The sequence below is a fragment of the Myiozetetes cayanensis genome, unplaced genomic scaffold (assembly GCF_022539395.1).
Source record: "Myiozetetes cayanensis isolate MyiCay16 unplaced genomic scaffold, myiCay2020 scf14, whole genome shotgun sequence".
Classification (NCBI taxonomy): Eukaryota; Metazoa; Chordata; class Aves; order Passeriformes; family Tyrannidae; genus Myiozetetes; species Myiozetetes cayanensis.
Genome location: NW_026087048.1, coordinates 14,807,364 through 14,822,176, shown reverse-complemented (window position 1 = coordinate 14,822,176; position 14,813 = coordinate 14,807,364).

The following is a 14,813-nucleotide window of genomic DNA, read 5'->3' as shown; positions in this document are numbered from 1 at the left end:
GCCAAGGACTACACCAACCCCCAGCCCGAGCAAAGTTGCCCTAAAGCCGCCCCACAATTTAACACCACGCCTGAAGACAAATGGAAAACTAAGCATTTTTAATTTGCATTTTAAAACAAAGGCTTCTAATATCCAGGCCATTAACTTGGCTATGAGGCTTTCACAGCAAAACTTGTTACCCACTATGTGTTTTGCTGTCACTAAGATATATTAAACACTATTAATTGCGATGCCTTGCTATTATGCTATTTGGAGACTTGCCACAAGCCCGCTTCCGCCCAACCTGTATTATGCTGTGAACCTTGGAGGCATTTTAAACATCTCGTGCAAAATTCATGAACTTGAAAGGGAGCCTGTCTATATTTCCAACATCTTGAGGGGCTGGGGAGTCTTCCTGAAACGCAACTCAGTTCAGGGCTCATCCCTAACAGCTACTACATCTCAATCCAACCAGTCAAGCCCCCTCTCAAGCCCTGATGATTACCAAGGTCTATATGCACCTTCCTTCTAATGAATATAGGCTTATGGACATCTCATGCATTATTTACCAAGGTGTGCTTATTATGATTGCAATGATTTAAGGCAGTTTGTTACAGGCACAGCTCTGAGTGATTGCGATCAATAGAAGAAACAAGAACAAGCCAATCTGCATAGAACAACAGTCTGGGTCCTTAGGGGCTATGCTTCCCTGATTAACCCTTCCCAACCTGGCAGCAAAAGAGGCTTGCACTAGTTTGATAGACACAAGTAGTTGGCTTCCCTCCTTCTTGCCCTCCCCACTCCAGTCAACAGTGAAGAGGAATTCAAAGGGGTTATTCAGCTCCTCCAGCTGTTTGTTGGGCAGGATCCCACATGCTGGCACAGCATTCCTCCTGGTATTTAATGGGCACCTTGGATGTGGCTGTAATCTACTCATAAGCATGTCATGCCCCCACCCCCAGGCCCCATATACAAAACCTCTATCTTTTTTCCCAGGCACAGATTTAGTAATGGTGGCTTCTGCTGTCAGTGTGGAGATCCCAGATTCAACCCCAAGGATGACTAAAGCAGCTGGCATGAAGCAATTACTGCAGACAAGTAGCTGGACAGAGATCCTTCCTGCATGAAAGGCAGTGAGAGCTTCCTCAGCAAGAACTGGAAGGAGGAAGGGAGAGAGATGCAGAGCAGCTTTGTAAATTCCCAGGTTTAAAGGCTGAGGGGTCCCAATTCTTGCACCTGATACCTCCTAAAATACAGAATTAGGGAACAGCATTCACTCTGTCCCTGGGAGCCAGAGAAGATCTCTGGAGCAGTCAGGAAGACCTAGTGATGTTGCTGTAATGTCCCACCACAATAGTGTGAGGTCTCAAATGCCAGAAACCTCTCCCCTGTAGCACAGGAAGCAGGTAGCTATAACCTCTAGGCAGGGCAGCCCAAGGACTGTGGTTTTAAGGGCAACCAATAAACACTGCTCTATATTTATCCCAGAATCCTCACATGAGGTGAGTCTGGAGATGTCCTTCCCCACTGAGTACTCGGCTCACTTTGCTCTTACATGAGAGCTTTGGATCGGACCTGGCACACGGGAAATATATTCATTACTTCAAAGGGGAAGCAAACAGGATGTCTGGACAAAGCACCAAATAAAGGGCTAATGACACAAATGGATATTTAATACAATGACTTCCTCTGATTATCCTATAAGGAAACACTTCAAATGCTGTCCATTTTCTACATCCTGCATCATTGTAATATGCTTCAGAGGCTGGGAGGGAATTTTCCACACCATACACTGGTAAGGTGGGGCTGTGCTCTTACCTGCCTGCTGCAGATGAGGTGGTACAGCACGTACAACCTGTGCCAGCTGCTTGGAGTAAGGGGATGCTTTGCTGAGCAGCAGAATGGCAGCACCCTTCCTCCTCCCCATCACCTGCTCGGCATCCCCAGCATGGGGAGAAGGGTGACAAGGCATCACTGTGGTGGCTGATCACCTTACAAAGCTATTCCCGATGATATAGAGGAGACCAGTTACTTTTTCCCCTCTACTCTATCCCTGTCATAGCCAGCAAAGCATCAGGAGCTGGGGATAACATCAGCACTGGGATACCACAACTTGGGTTCAGCCCCCTGCTCCCTCTCCACAGGACTGTCCCACAGCCTGAGCCATCCCCAGGGCACTTCTGTGCTGGGGGGTCACTGAACAAACAGAGTTTAACCCAAATCCCTGCTTAGATTAAACCAAGACAAGATTTCATTAGCACGGCACTTGTTCTGCTGCTGCAGATCTCTCTGGAGAAAAGACAACTGAAGCATTTTGCTTTATAACAACTGGAGGGAAGAGACAAGAAAAAAGTAGTTCAGTTAAAAAAAAAAAAAAGCCACCAAAAAAACCCTGTTTCCAGAGTCACCATGACCTGGCAATTGCTTTGGGTTAAACTAAACCCAACCCAATTGGCCAAGAGGCCAGGGACAGCAATATGTAGAATTAAGATTAGATTCCTTTTTGCTGGAGAGAGAATCCTGAAAAACTTCTCTGTAGAAATTACTTTTCATTTCTCTTTGATTTCTGGTGTGAGAAATTCAAGTGAGAGTTGAGCTCTATATGGTTACTGAATAGCAAAATAATGACACCATTAGGAACACAAAGCTGAATGATTGCGGAAAGTTCCTTTCTAGTTTAAACTCGTAGGTTTTGTTAACAGTTATTTCATTCCAGTGCATAGCCAGCACTTTGTTTAAAAGAGGTCTTTGTTAATATTTTGATTAAGTTAATAAACATTATTAGGCAAACTTGCCTCTACACAGCTAAGGAAGACCTCCTAGCAAAACCAGAAGAGAACGTTAGACAGTCCTAAAAATTCTAAGATAAGGAAATTCATAGGAAAAAGAAAAAGGAATTTCCCTCAACCTCAGCAGTCTTTAACCATTCCAGCAAAATTAAATACATAAATTAAATGAAGACTAATTAAACAGCAAATTTTATTACGGGCTATTTTCAAGGCACTGTTCTTCCAATAAAGGAAATCTATAGTCTGGGGAGGAAGAGGAATATTTTCTAATGTCTTTTGAAGTCTGACTTTCTTCCAGCAATTCACACACTGTTTGCTGGGATGATTCCACTGGGGAAAGAAGAAAAAAAAAAAAGAAAAAAAGAAAAACAAACAAAACCAGAACCCCTTCTCTATTTCTCAGCAGCATCCTTGGAATATAACTTGCTTTCCTGATTCAATAAAGATAGTTGTGACCAGCACAGCCATCGCTGTTAGTAATCAGACTCTAGTATCTTTATACATGGTGTGAATTATAGTTATTTCTGTACCAGTGATGCAATAGCAGCTTTCTACCCATCTTGAGTTGTTCCTAAGCTCAAGGGAAAGAGGTTCATTCAATCCCATCTTTGCTGTACAGCTGCTTTAGGAAAGAAGCCAGTTCATGTTCCATCCTGGGCCAAGAAAAATAATTTTTAGGGATGAGATAAGACAGAATCTGATCCTGTGTTTACAGCCCCCACTGCAACCAAGGCCAAACTAACAAACCTGTGGGAAAGCCTCACTGTGTCACAGGGCGTAGGTGTCACCAAGAAGACAATTTGCCCCAAAGGGCTTAACGTTCCTCCTGAACACCTTTCCTGGAGCAACAAAAGGGATTAACTGTTCTCACTATTTGATAGCTCAAAGCTCCCTACTGATTCCCACCTACTGCTGACACTAAGGAATTACAATTAGTTGCAGTCAGCTTTCACACTGGGAGAAGGCTGCTGGCAGCAATCCTTAGCGGGCAGAGGGACAGCCTGCAGTCCCCTTACCTGCTCAAGTAGCTCAACACCAATGGAAAAATCAAGATGCAAAATCAAGAAAACACCTTCATTCAGATTCAAGGCCAGCTCTTTCTTCTCCCATGAGAGCCCTGAGCTCCATCACCTCCTCCAGCCTGGGAAATAAACTCCTCTTCCCTCACAAACGGCCCATTTCAACAGGCAGCAGCTGATGCTCGGCCACTTATTAGCATCCACCTCCAGCTGCTGGAGGATTGCACAGCAGAGGAGGTTAAGTGTCACTGGGGCTTAGCAGCAAGATTGGACCTGCCCTTCTCCAGCTGCATCCGTTGTGCTCTTGGGGCTGGGCCAGGCTCGAGACAGAGGATCTGACGGGGTAGAAAAGGAAATTCTGTGCATTCCTCTTCCGTAGCCTACATGCCAAGTGAAATGCAGCGATGAGCAGCCAGGCCCGAGCGTTTGTCTGAAGGCTTCGCTCTCGCTGCAGAAATTGCAATGTTTTAAAGCAATGTTATTGAGTCGGGTCCAGAGAAACCAGGCTGCGGGGGGTATGAAAACATTCACCCCTCCAGTAGTACTAGTGCAACGGATGAAATGTTAGGAGGAGCATAAATCCTGGGATACGCCCTCCAAAGGCGGAATTCTGGCTTAGGAAAAACACCTGCCCCAAAGTGTTCTGAGCATGTGATTTTAATTTTCTGTGACCTTTTTTGTGTCTCTCCTCAGCCAGGCACAAAAATATCCTCAGAAAAATTTCTGCCTGGAAATGATGGTCCTTCTTCCCCAAGTCCTTTTAAAGGGAAGAAAATTACTTGTCTTCCAGAAATGTGCTGCTATGAACAAGCTATGCATGAACTGCCTGTTTGGAAAATAAAAAGCATGTTCTGCAGGGGAAATTCTCTCAGCGCTCATCTGAGCTCATCCCAGCACTATCCTGAGCAACCTGATCTAGTGAAAGGTGTCCCTGCCAATGGCAGTGAGGTAGAAACTAGATGGTCTTTAAGGTCCCTTCCTACTCAAATCCTCCTGTTACTCTATCCTAACAGACACAACTGTAATGAAACTAAACCACAACAGCAGGAAAATCCAACATAAATGCAATGGGACCTTGATCACTGTCAGTTGAAAAATCCAGCTTTTGGTTCCCTGCTCCCTCCAGACAGTGCATTATTAACTTTTTAAATGGAAATGTCCCACGAGCAGAGTCATGGCTGCTAACCACAGCATTCTGACAAATGCTGGTGTGAGTAGTTTCCTTTTAATGTCTCATCTGCCTTCATGGGCTTGGGAGTGTGGGGGTGTGGGCAGGGGTCTGTACTTCACCCCCATAGTAACATCAGCTCCTTTTCATCCCCTAAAGCGCTCTGTGGTTTTCTGGGACATCCCAGACCCAGTCACATCCCCTCAAGAACCATCCACTCCAGTTAATTTTGATCCCACTATGTAGCTGGGGCTCTGTGAGCACAAAGAGCATAAAAGACACACAAAAGAGTGCATCCTTGTTATAAGCAATGTTGGAGAAGGGTCTGTCCAATGTCCATGCCCAGGGGTGCCTGTCAAGTATCCAGTGTCCCAGGAGTTGGACTCAATGAGCCTTGTGGGTCCCTTACAGTTCAGGCTATTCTAATATTTTATGTGCAATAAAACCTTTAAAACTTTCAGCATGAGAGAACTGGAGCCAACAATACTTATGGCATGGGGAGAGAAGACACACTCCTCCTAAAGCACAACCTGTGTCTTCCCACTCCAACCTGGCAGCCAAGATATGGGCCAATACCACAACAGCACCTCATCCATTCCATCCATGACTTGGCTAGGACAACAGCTCTGGTCCAGGACAGTTTGGGGAATGCTCACAGTCAGGTTTGAGCCCAGACCTTTCTAGAAAATGTACCTCTGATTCAACAACAGCATTGAGTTTGGAGACCGAACTTTTGAAAACTCACCACCTCAGCTAAAATCCCTAGGGAACAGAATGTATTTGGGAGATGGTGCCAACAGCCAAAGGGAAACAAATTGCCCAAAGACTCTTCCAGGAAGCTGGTTGTGCTGTATTGGCATCGGCCACACAATATTTTCTTCACTACAAAAACAACGTTTCTACCATTGCTACCACTAATTTCACTCTGCTGCTTGGGAAACAGCTCTTGTCTTTGTAAATCTGTTTTCTGAAAGGGTTTATAACCCTTCTGTTTCCAGCATTCAATGTGGGACTCATTTCAAGCCGTATGGCAGGTGCATGACCCAGATCCACTCGGTGGTCACCTCTGGTTGTTGGTGAGTCACATGTGCTTGGAGGAAGGTACAACCCTCTCTGGACATTGATCCAATGAGACAATGAGACTACTGTGATCCAAGAAGGATGATGAACTTCAGGAGAGAAAAGCTAAGAAAACCAATATGTGAGGCATCATTACAAAGGGAGTTCTTCAGAGCTCTTAGTACTATACCTACCAATCTAGAAGTACCTAGAAGCACAGAAGGATACTTCTATATTTCTAGTAACAACTAGAGGTATAAAATATCCCCAGGCAGTTGACATAAAACCACTTCTACTTCCACATGAGGAACAGTTTCAGGCTGAGATGACTGAGCTCAAGCAGGTCAGGCTGAGGGCATTGGCCCTACAAGAGAAATGGGTCACAGATCAGCGGGAATCCAAGAATGCAGGAGGTAGTTGGTAGGGATGTCACATGGGACCCTCTGTTCCACCAAAGGACTTAGTTAACAGCTGTACCTGCTGCCAATAGCAATGTATCAATGCTGGCTAAATGGCTTTTGGTGTTTTAACTTGCCTGCACCTAATGCTGCCTTAACTTGGATTTGATATTCTCAACATCCTTACTAAACCATCCCATAGTTGTCTCCTACAGTCTGAATTAAGTCTGTCTTCAGTGCTGATTTCTGCTGAAACAGCTCAAACTCAACTTCACATTCCTCCAGCCAGAATGACCGATGTAAAGCTCTGGGATAAATAACAGTAACAAATTGTGTTCCTTGGGTAGAGCAGAAACTTTCTAAGGCAGGATAATGCCTGTGGGTGCAGCATACAGAGCACGCTGTAAGTTGGCACAGGGTTTGGTCTCTTGTTGAAGGACAAGTGACACAAGATCCGCAGCTTTTCTTCCACATTTCTTCACAGAAAACAGTTGGGATCCAGGAACAGCCCTGCAGCACATGTGCTGAGGGTAAACAACTGCACTGCTTCTAAAACAGTGCAAACAGGGCTACGATAACACGGACCAAACTCTTGTCCTAAAAGGGTTTTTCCAGCCCTGTGTGCTACAGTCCTGTTTCTTTGACCTTGCCTTTCTAACATTAACACATACCACACATTTTTCAAAAAGCAACCAGCAAAATGAGATATTTCACTGCATCTGATCCTCCCTGGGAGAGATGAGAACAAAACCTCCTAATGCACGTTAATCCCATCACCAGAGCACTGCTGAAAGATGGTTGATATTTGGGATAGGAGCACTCACAAGGGATAGGAAAACCTATATCAAGGCTCCTACATACCACCCCAGCAGTGGCTGCTTATCAGTGGTATCAGTGGTTGGTGAAGATATTCTCAAATATGATTTTTCCAGCAGAAATAAGTCTGGAGCAAGGCTCATCCACGATCACCCAGCACCATGGTGCAGGCTCTTTCATCTGCCTGTGTAATATATTGCATCATGCAGGGAGGTGGTCAGGTGGTTTGGGTGATGGGCAGCAAACACACACTGCTGTGCACATGTTGGGTCAAATCCCCTCCTCAGCAGGAACCCTTTTGCCTCCATCTCAGGAAAATGAGACAACCAGAATGAGACAACTTGCATCCATGGGACCTTCATGAGGCACTGGTCTGGGGGAGAAGAAACCCCCTGGCAAATACACTGAAATATAAGCAGAGCCTGGATGAAGGGTGACACCTTCAATGGGAGGGAGGGAGAGTCAAGCAGCAATTTCCATCCTGGGGCTGGGGCAGGTGGCAGCAGCAGCCGGCGGGCTGCGTACAGACTTGTTCTCATTTTTGTCCTTTGACCTTCTCCCCCTCAGCAGCTGAGCCTTGTTTACTGGCATTTTGGCAGCCCATCTCCTGTTTCCATTAACCCTCAGAGAGGTGGGAGGCAGAGAAAAGGAATAGGTTTGCAAGCTGGGTGGTTGGTGCTCTGCATCAAGGGCAGAGAGCTGCTCTCAGGCAACACCATGGGGAGAGGCTCAGCCTATATTTATCCACAGAGGAAGCATGGAGACAGCAACCTGGCATGGACTTGCTGCTTTGCCTGGTTCACAGTACACTTGTAGAGGGAAAACAGTTATAATGGCTCTGGAGTCACCAGCTTTGCCTCTGATGCTGCACATCTGCAGGGGTTTCACTGTTCTAATGATTAGACAGACAGTGTCAAAACTAGCCCTGCTTTGCCTTCAGGCTGTGTTTATTCAGCACACAGATGAGACATTTTCAGCATTCCTTCATCGAGTCTGACCTTGTAAGAGAATAAAATCCAAAGGACCTGTCCCCCTCAAATGACACCGTGGAGACTTCAATGCTCCTGAACAACCAAGCCCCATGGGTTAAATCCAAGAGTTTAACATATAAACAAAGGGGAAATATTGTCCTGTTGACAGTGAGAGCCACTGAATGCAACTGATCTGAGCCACTTGTGGCCAAACAGATCAGAGATGAATGATACCTGCTACAGGCAAGAAGACACATCGCCCACACTCCCTCTGATAACACTGCAGTTACTACAGCATGGCTGGTACCCCGGGCTATAGATCAGGATAATTTGTGGGGACAGTCCTGAGACAGTCCTGAGCCATGTTGGCAATGAGCCAGGCCAGTGCTGCCCTGTGAATGCCCAATTAAACTATGCTCCAGGGAGCACACATCTAGGAAAAGCCCTCCCAAGTCATTTTGAATCCACAGTGAGAAATAAGCTCTGCTTATCTGCAAACTCATCGAGATTTAGATTGGAGATATTTATATTTGTGGAGTTTGGCTTATCTCTTCTTTTTTTTTTTCCTTATTCTTTTTCCTTATGGAATCTATTGTTAACAACAAAAAAGAAATTTCATCTGTGCACCACTGCCAACTGCAAGGCATCAGCCCTTTAGTTTGGAGAAACCCCATAAACATTTTACAAGATAAATGCTGAACCTAATGACAAGCTGCCACACAGTTGTTCAGGATGGATAGACAGACAGACTGAATCTCCTTCCACTCCATAAGTGGAAGGATCTGTTTCAGTCCTGATGCAGTCAGTCATCCTGGCTCAGCCGTAGGTATATTTGCCATACAGGGACCTGACGGATGGTGAAGGGCACAGATTTTCACTATTCCTGCAAGTGCAGGTTCACCCTCCCCACCCTGTGCCTGGGAATTGGCAAATGGCACAGAGAACAAATTGAGGATTAAAAGGACCCCTCGGTCCCTGCAATGTCCTGCTTTGCTGCTTGGCCCCAGGGACCCAGCACTCCCCACCCCTTTGTCTGGTCTGGACTTGGGCAGGTGGTGAGTCATTGCTGGACTAGACACCCCACAAGCATCTGAGTGCTGATGAATATCCACCTAATTAGAATTACGGATTCTCCAGACCAGCCCTTCAACTGCAGAAATTAGCTAGTTTATTCCAATAAAGATGCTAATATGGGGGGCTTTGTGAAGGGCGAGAAATTCCCATTGTCATTCAGAAGCAATTTGTAGCGGATTTGAAGCCTTTGAAAAGGTGACGCGCTGGTGGCTGGGTTTGTATAATACCCAACCCCGAAATTCACAGCTGAGCATTCTTTCCCTCCATATGCTTCAGTGCCGCCCAATTTGTATTCCCCCGGTGAGGAGGCGCTGGAGCGGAGCGGGCAGTGATCGCGAGTCGCCGGCAGCAGGGAGGGGAGCGTGGCTGGTCCTGGGAAGGGGAACATCGGCCCTGCACGGTGGAGCTCCAGCCGGGCTGAAGGGGATGGAGATGACTCACTAACTCTCTCCATGGGAGTGGGCAACACACAGCCTGAAACAGCCTCTTTGGGGGAGAAGGGTCTCAGACACGTTCAGTATTAATAATTTAATGCTTCTTCAGGGTCCTTATGACATTTTGCTGGCAATGAGCCCTTCCACACAGCTCCTTTGCTTTGTGGAACTTCAACCATCATTACTCTTTATTCCTAGTGATTGAGGCTGAAGTTAACACCACCTCTCCAGAACAACCCCAGAATCCTTGGCTGAACTTTCCAATTGAATTTAACTTTCCCCCACCACTCACTTCTCCAGATGCAGCCTTCTGAATTGAAGATTCTACAGCCTGGTGTCTTGCATGAGGCATCTGATGGGACTGAATTACCTGGGGGAGGCCTCAGCTCTCCAGATCTTGGCAGGTGACTTTTTACTCACCTCAGAGCCAGACTTGCCTCTAACACACCAGTGCCTGCAGCAAACCTAATAAGCGTTTTAGGAACGAAGCACTTTTGCAAACTGCAACCTAAATTCACATAAAACCCAAATGCCTCCCTAAGCTACTCTTTGTAGATTGCTCTAGGAGACATAATGAAGTAAAAATGTTTCTCTAACAGCTGCCTGGAAATGGAGGTAGAGCTCTGTACCACAGTGATGGACTATTTTTGCAGAGAGGGCATCCTCTTGCCACTAACTTTCTATCCTTTGCTCTTTCCATATTGTGATGTAAAGTCAAAGAATGACAGCAGAAGCCATGAGCAGCTGGGGCTGCTCTCCAGAAGTCCAGATGCACTTGACTCCTGTCCATCTCTCTGTCCCTATGGCTTTATCCACGCACAGCCTGGCACTGAATTGCTCATTTGCTGTGGATTGCATCGCTCCGTTAAGTCTGTATAAGTAACAAGGGCTGCTCTACTAAAAATGTCATTCCAAGGCCCTTCCTCAGTCAGGTATTCTAACTCATGTCTAAATTTAAACGCAGGATGTCCACGCTGAACCCAAGGGACTACTCCCATGCCTGCTGCAAATACCTTGAGGTCAGACGGTTTAGAAGCACAGGCAAGGGAGGAGGAATATTTCCACCCGCACAGGATCTTGCCCTTGCCCATGGGCCATGTCCCCACAGGCCATGTCCCTGACCAGGTCAGAGCCCATAAATGCTCATTCTCAGCCATGGTGAAGAGCGTCACATCTCTGGGAATGAGCCCATTAGCGGATGCAGCTGAACCGGAATCAGGGTTTGATGCTTAAAGCAAGAGTCAATTTAAAACTAATAAATAGAAGAATATTAATAAATAGCTGCATAGGCAAAAAGGAGGTTTGGTCCCCAGCCAGGGCAGCTGATACATCTGTGAGATGTTGCTTGGCTGTGCAGCCTGGCTTGCCATGGGTCTCTCGTGTGACCAGAGTGCAGATGAAGATCATAACAGAGCAGGAGAGTAGTCTTGGCTGAGCTCAACTTTATGCTCTGAAATAAGCTAAATTCAGCTCTGAAACCCCCTGAGTAGGGATTACAGAATCTGTTTGTGATCACAAAGCACTACATAATTGTAACTGAACACTTCTTATCTTATTTACAATGTTAATGTGATCTTTAATGAAAAAGAGAGGGAAAAAATGTTTCTCAGACATTTTGGCCAGCTCTGAAGCAATGCTTTGCATTATCTACCCAGGAAGAATAGCTTCATTAACACAATAGCTTTTTTTAAAAAAACCTCTTGAAAAATGGAGTGAAGATGGTATTTTATTTTGGGTTTCCAACTGGCTTCATTTTCTCTGTGGGGCTCAGAACTGGGGAGTTTTCTCTGGTCCTTGATGAGGATGAGGCCATGGTACCTTCCTCCCAAGTGCAACAGGGAAAGAAGAAAGGAACCAATTTCACAGAAATGTCCCAAATAGGTAGGTCAGGCTAAAGCCAAGGAAAAGTGTAATGATCAGAAAAGACCCACAGCACATGCTGACAGTACCTCACACTGAAGGGTTCACAGGGGAGAGGGGAAAGGAAAGGTTACTGTGCTCCAGTCAGTAAAAGCACAGCCTTGCAGTCCATTCCTCACTGGTTCCCTGGTTCACTCCAGTCTGGTGACATCCATGTCCTCCCCAAGGTGAAGAAACCCCTTACAAAGCTAAATTATCCCATAAAACACAGGCTCCATCACCTGCCCAGGGGTCAGGTCTCACCTGTGTGTGTAGGTGTCTAGTTTTGTGGCACTGGAGGGATGATCACAGCTCCCTGTGCCCCAGCCCTTCCTCTCCTCGATGGCTCCACATGTTTTAGCTCTGCAGTTCAGGATCTTAGGGACCCCATTTTGGGATCCACGATGCACTGAATAAAGGAAAGGGGCTGGAGGGAAGGATGTCCTTCCTCTGACACACAGTCCCCATGGGAGGTTTCCCAGTGCCACCAACAGCCCTACCAACACAGCTGGGTTGTCACCTCCTGAATGGTGCCATTGTTCCTGCCTCCAAAATAAAAGACACAGGAGGCGTTTCCACCCAAAGAAAACCAGTTTCCACTGGTGACTTCTCCCCCCTTGCCCAAGAATCCTCTCTCCCTCCCTTTCAGGGCCCCTGTAGCTTTTCTTTGTGCCTCTTCCAGGATGAAAAGACGTAGTCATTGATTGTATTAATAATTCAGAGCCTAATCTCACAGACGGGTGTTCACGGCCCGTGAGGTGGCAATCTTTCATCTTGAGATCAGAATCAGCCAAATCTTTTAGAGGTCAAGGAAGATAGCTGCAGCATGGAAAATGCCTTCAAAATAATAGGTTCAGGCAACCCTTATGCATGGATGAAAACAGTAGATGAAAAGCTTGTGTGTCTCGCACTCTCCACTGCCCTGGCATCTCAGCCTGGTGATGCCCACAAACACTTGAAGATGATTTCTGTCAGCATCAGTGAGCTGTGGAGGGATCTCTGCCACATAACCCATTGCAGGAGGGCTGGAATTAGATCATCTTTAAGGTCCCTTCCAACCCAAACCATTCTATGATTCTATGAAGTGTCCCAACTCATCAACATTCCCCACGTCACCTGAGCCCTTCTGCTCCTTAGGAAAGCTACCTGCCTCCTGATGATGGATCTTCCACTATTGTTCCTCTTCTCCCAGGACCAAACTCCTCCTTTAACTGCCTTACTTGTCTTGCCTTCATCATTTCTAGAAGGACAAACTCTATTGACACTATTTTCTGTTCTTGTTTTGTGTCCAAGCAGGTCCCTGTGCAGGCAGAGAGGCAAATTCACCTGCAGTACAAGTAGGTGAAACTGCTCACAGGCACTAAATTGGCACAGACAAGCTAAAGAAAAGGGGAATCTGAATATTCTGGATTTAATTTGCACCTGGCTGTACTTTACACACCGGGAGCAAATGTACATCAGTACTCTTGGGGTCTATCTGAAAGGACAACAGTCCATCCTCCATTGAGTCCTTCTCTTCTCCCACGATCCGCAGTTATCTGCACTAATGCCCTGCTGGCTGGGTGTTGCTCTCACCCCGGGGCAAAGCTCACACAGAAGGGTACCCGTGAAGGGCTGCCGTTACATTCACACCTCGGCTCTGCGCCTCGCCGGGCGTTTATGGAGGAAATGGGAAGGTCAAAGACGCGCACCTTGCACCTGGAACTGGAGGTGCCAACTCCTGCGGTGATGCCAAAGATTAACGGCGCGCTGATAAGAGGTGGGGGAAGTGGCCAGCGGAGACTTCTGAGAGTTCCCACGAACGCAGCTGTGCTTTGCTGGAGCCTCCCTGCTCCGGGGCTCCTGGTTCCCAACAGGAACCAGGCCCAGCACCAGTTTGCTGCCGCCGAGATGCTCTGCCGCTGTTACCAAGGCACCTCAGCGCCCCGTGCATTTGCATTCTTCTGTCTTGTGCTTTGTCTTCTTAGGGAAGCACTTCCACAGCACAGCCAAAGCTGCTGTGGTTGCGGTGGCAATGCCCCCCCACAAACGGCGGGGGCACAGTCCCCAAGTGCTCGGATTAGTAACGCTCCAGTGTACGGTGTTTTACAGCCTGGGACTCGCGCCCGACCCACTGTGCACACCTGCAGGAAGGCCTGGGCTTGCCATCACTTCTCCCCCACTCCTCTTTGTCTGCTGCATTCACTTGGACTCCTCTGAACAAGCACAGTTTACCTTCTCCCAGGCAGGGTTTGTGCCTGGTTTCCTTGTCTGTGCAGCATCCCAAACCTGACAGAAGCAGCTCTGTCTCTGCTGTAGTGTCCAGACACCACAGTATCCAGAACTGTGGACTGATTTGCAAATAATTATTACGGAAGGAAGCCGTTCCTTCTATAGCTGATAACTTATCTGGTATACATCAGCCTTTCCCCAGTCTCCTCTCTTTTCTTGTTTTAGCCACTCATTCCCAAACACGTTGTTTCTTTGTCAGGACTATACACCCGTTGTGTCCACATTTAAGAAAAAGCCCTCTTTGATGGCAGGGTTTCTGTAGCAGGACCGTTTAGATTTGTTGTGATTAAATCACATCCATTTTCTAATTTGTACCTAACACACACTCAAATCCCTCCTTAAGCCTGAGCTGTACAGGCACATTTTGTCTTCGCTGCTGACTTAATCAAGCAGCAGCGAGCTGCTGTGTGCTCTCTGCAATCTCTGTGTCTTGCAATGGGAAAAAAAAGAAAGAAAAAGGAAGGGGGAGAAAGAAACACTTTGCAAAGGGCTGCTATTATCCACGCACTACGGTGACAGCATATTTTAGTGTTTGTGGCTCTGGGGCTGCAGTAATTAATTGTGTGTCTGACACGTTGGCTGGCACAGCCTTGCACCCAGAGCTTTCCCATCACAGCAGGCACTCTGGTACCCATGCATGCCAAAATCAGTACCCCCAGACCTCTCTGGAAGATGGGTGCTCACCCCAGGGATGGTGGGGAGGCTGTGGGGGGAGCTGGGACAGCTGGGGTGGGGGGCTACACCAAGGGGCTGATAGGGAAGACTGGAATCTCCATCCCTTGCCCACCTCATGAACACAGTCCTGCTCGGGGTCCTCCTCCCGCCTCCAATCCCAGCCCTGGACCTAATCCCATAAAGTCCTCATAAAGATGCTCTCTGCTCCTATACAAGCCCCACTGGCTGGAGAGAGGGTGTCCCCCCAAATCCCCCTTTCCC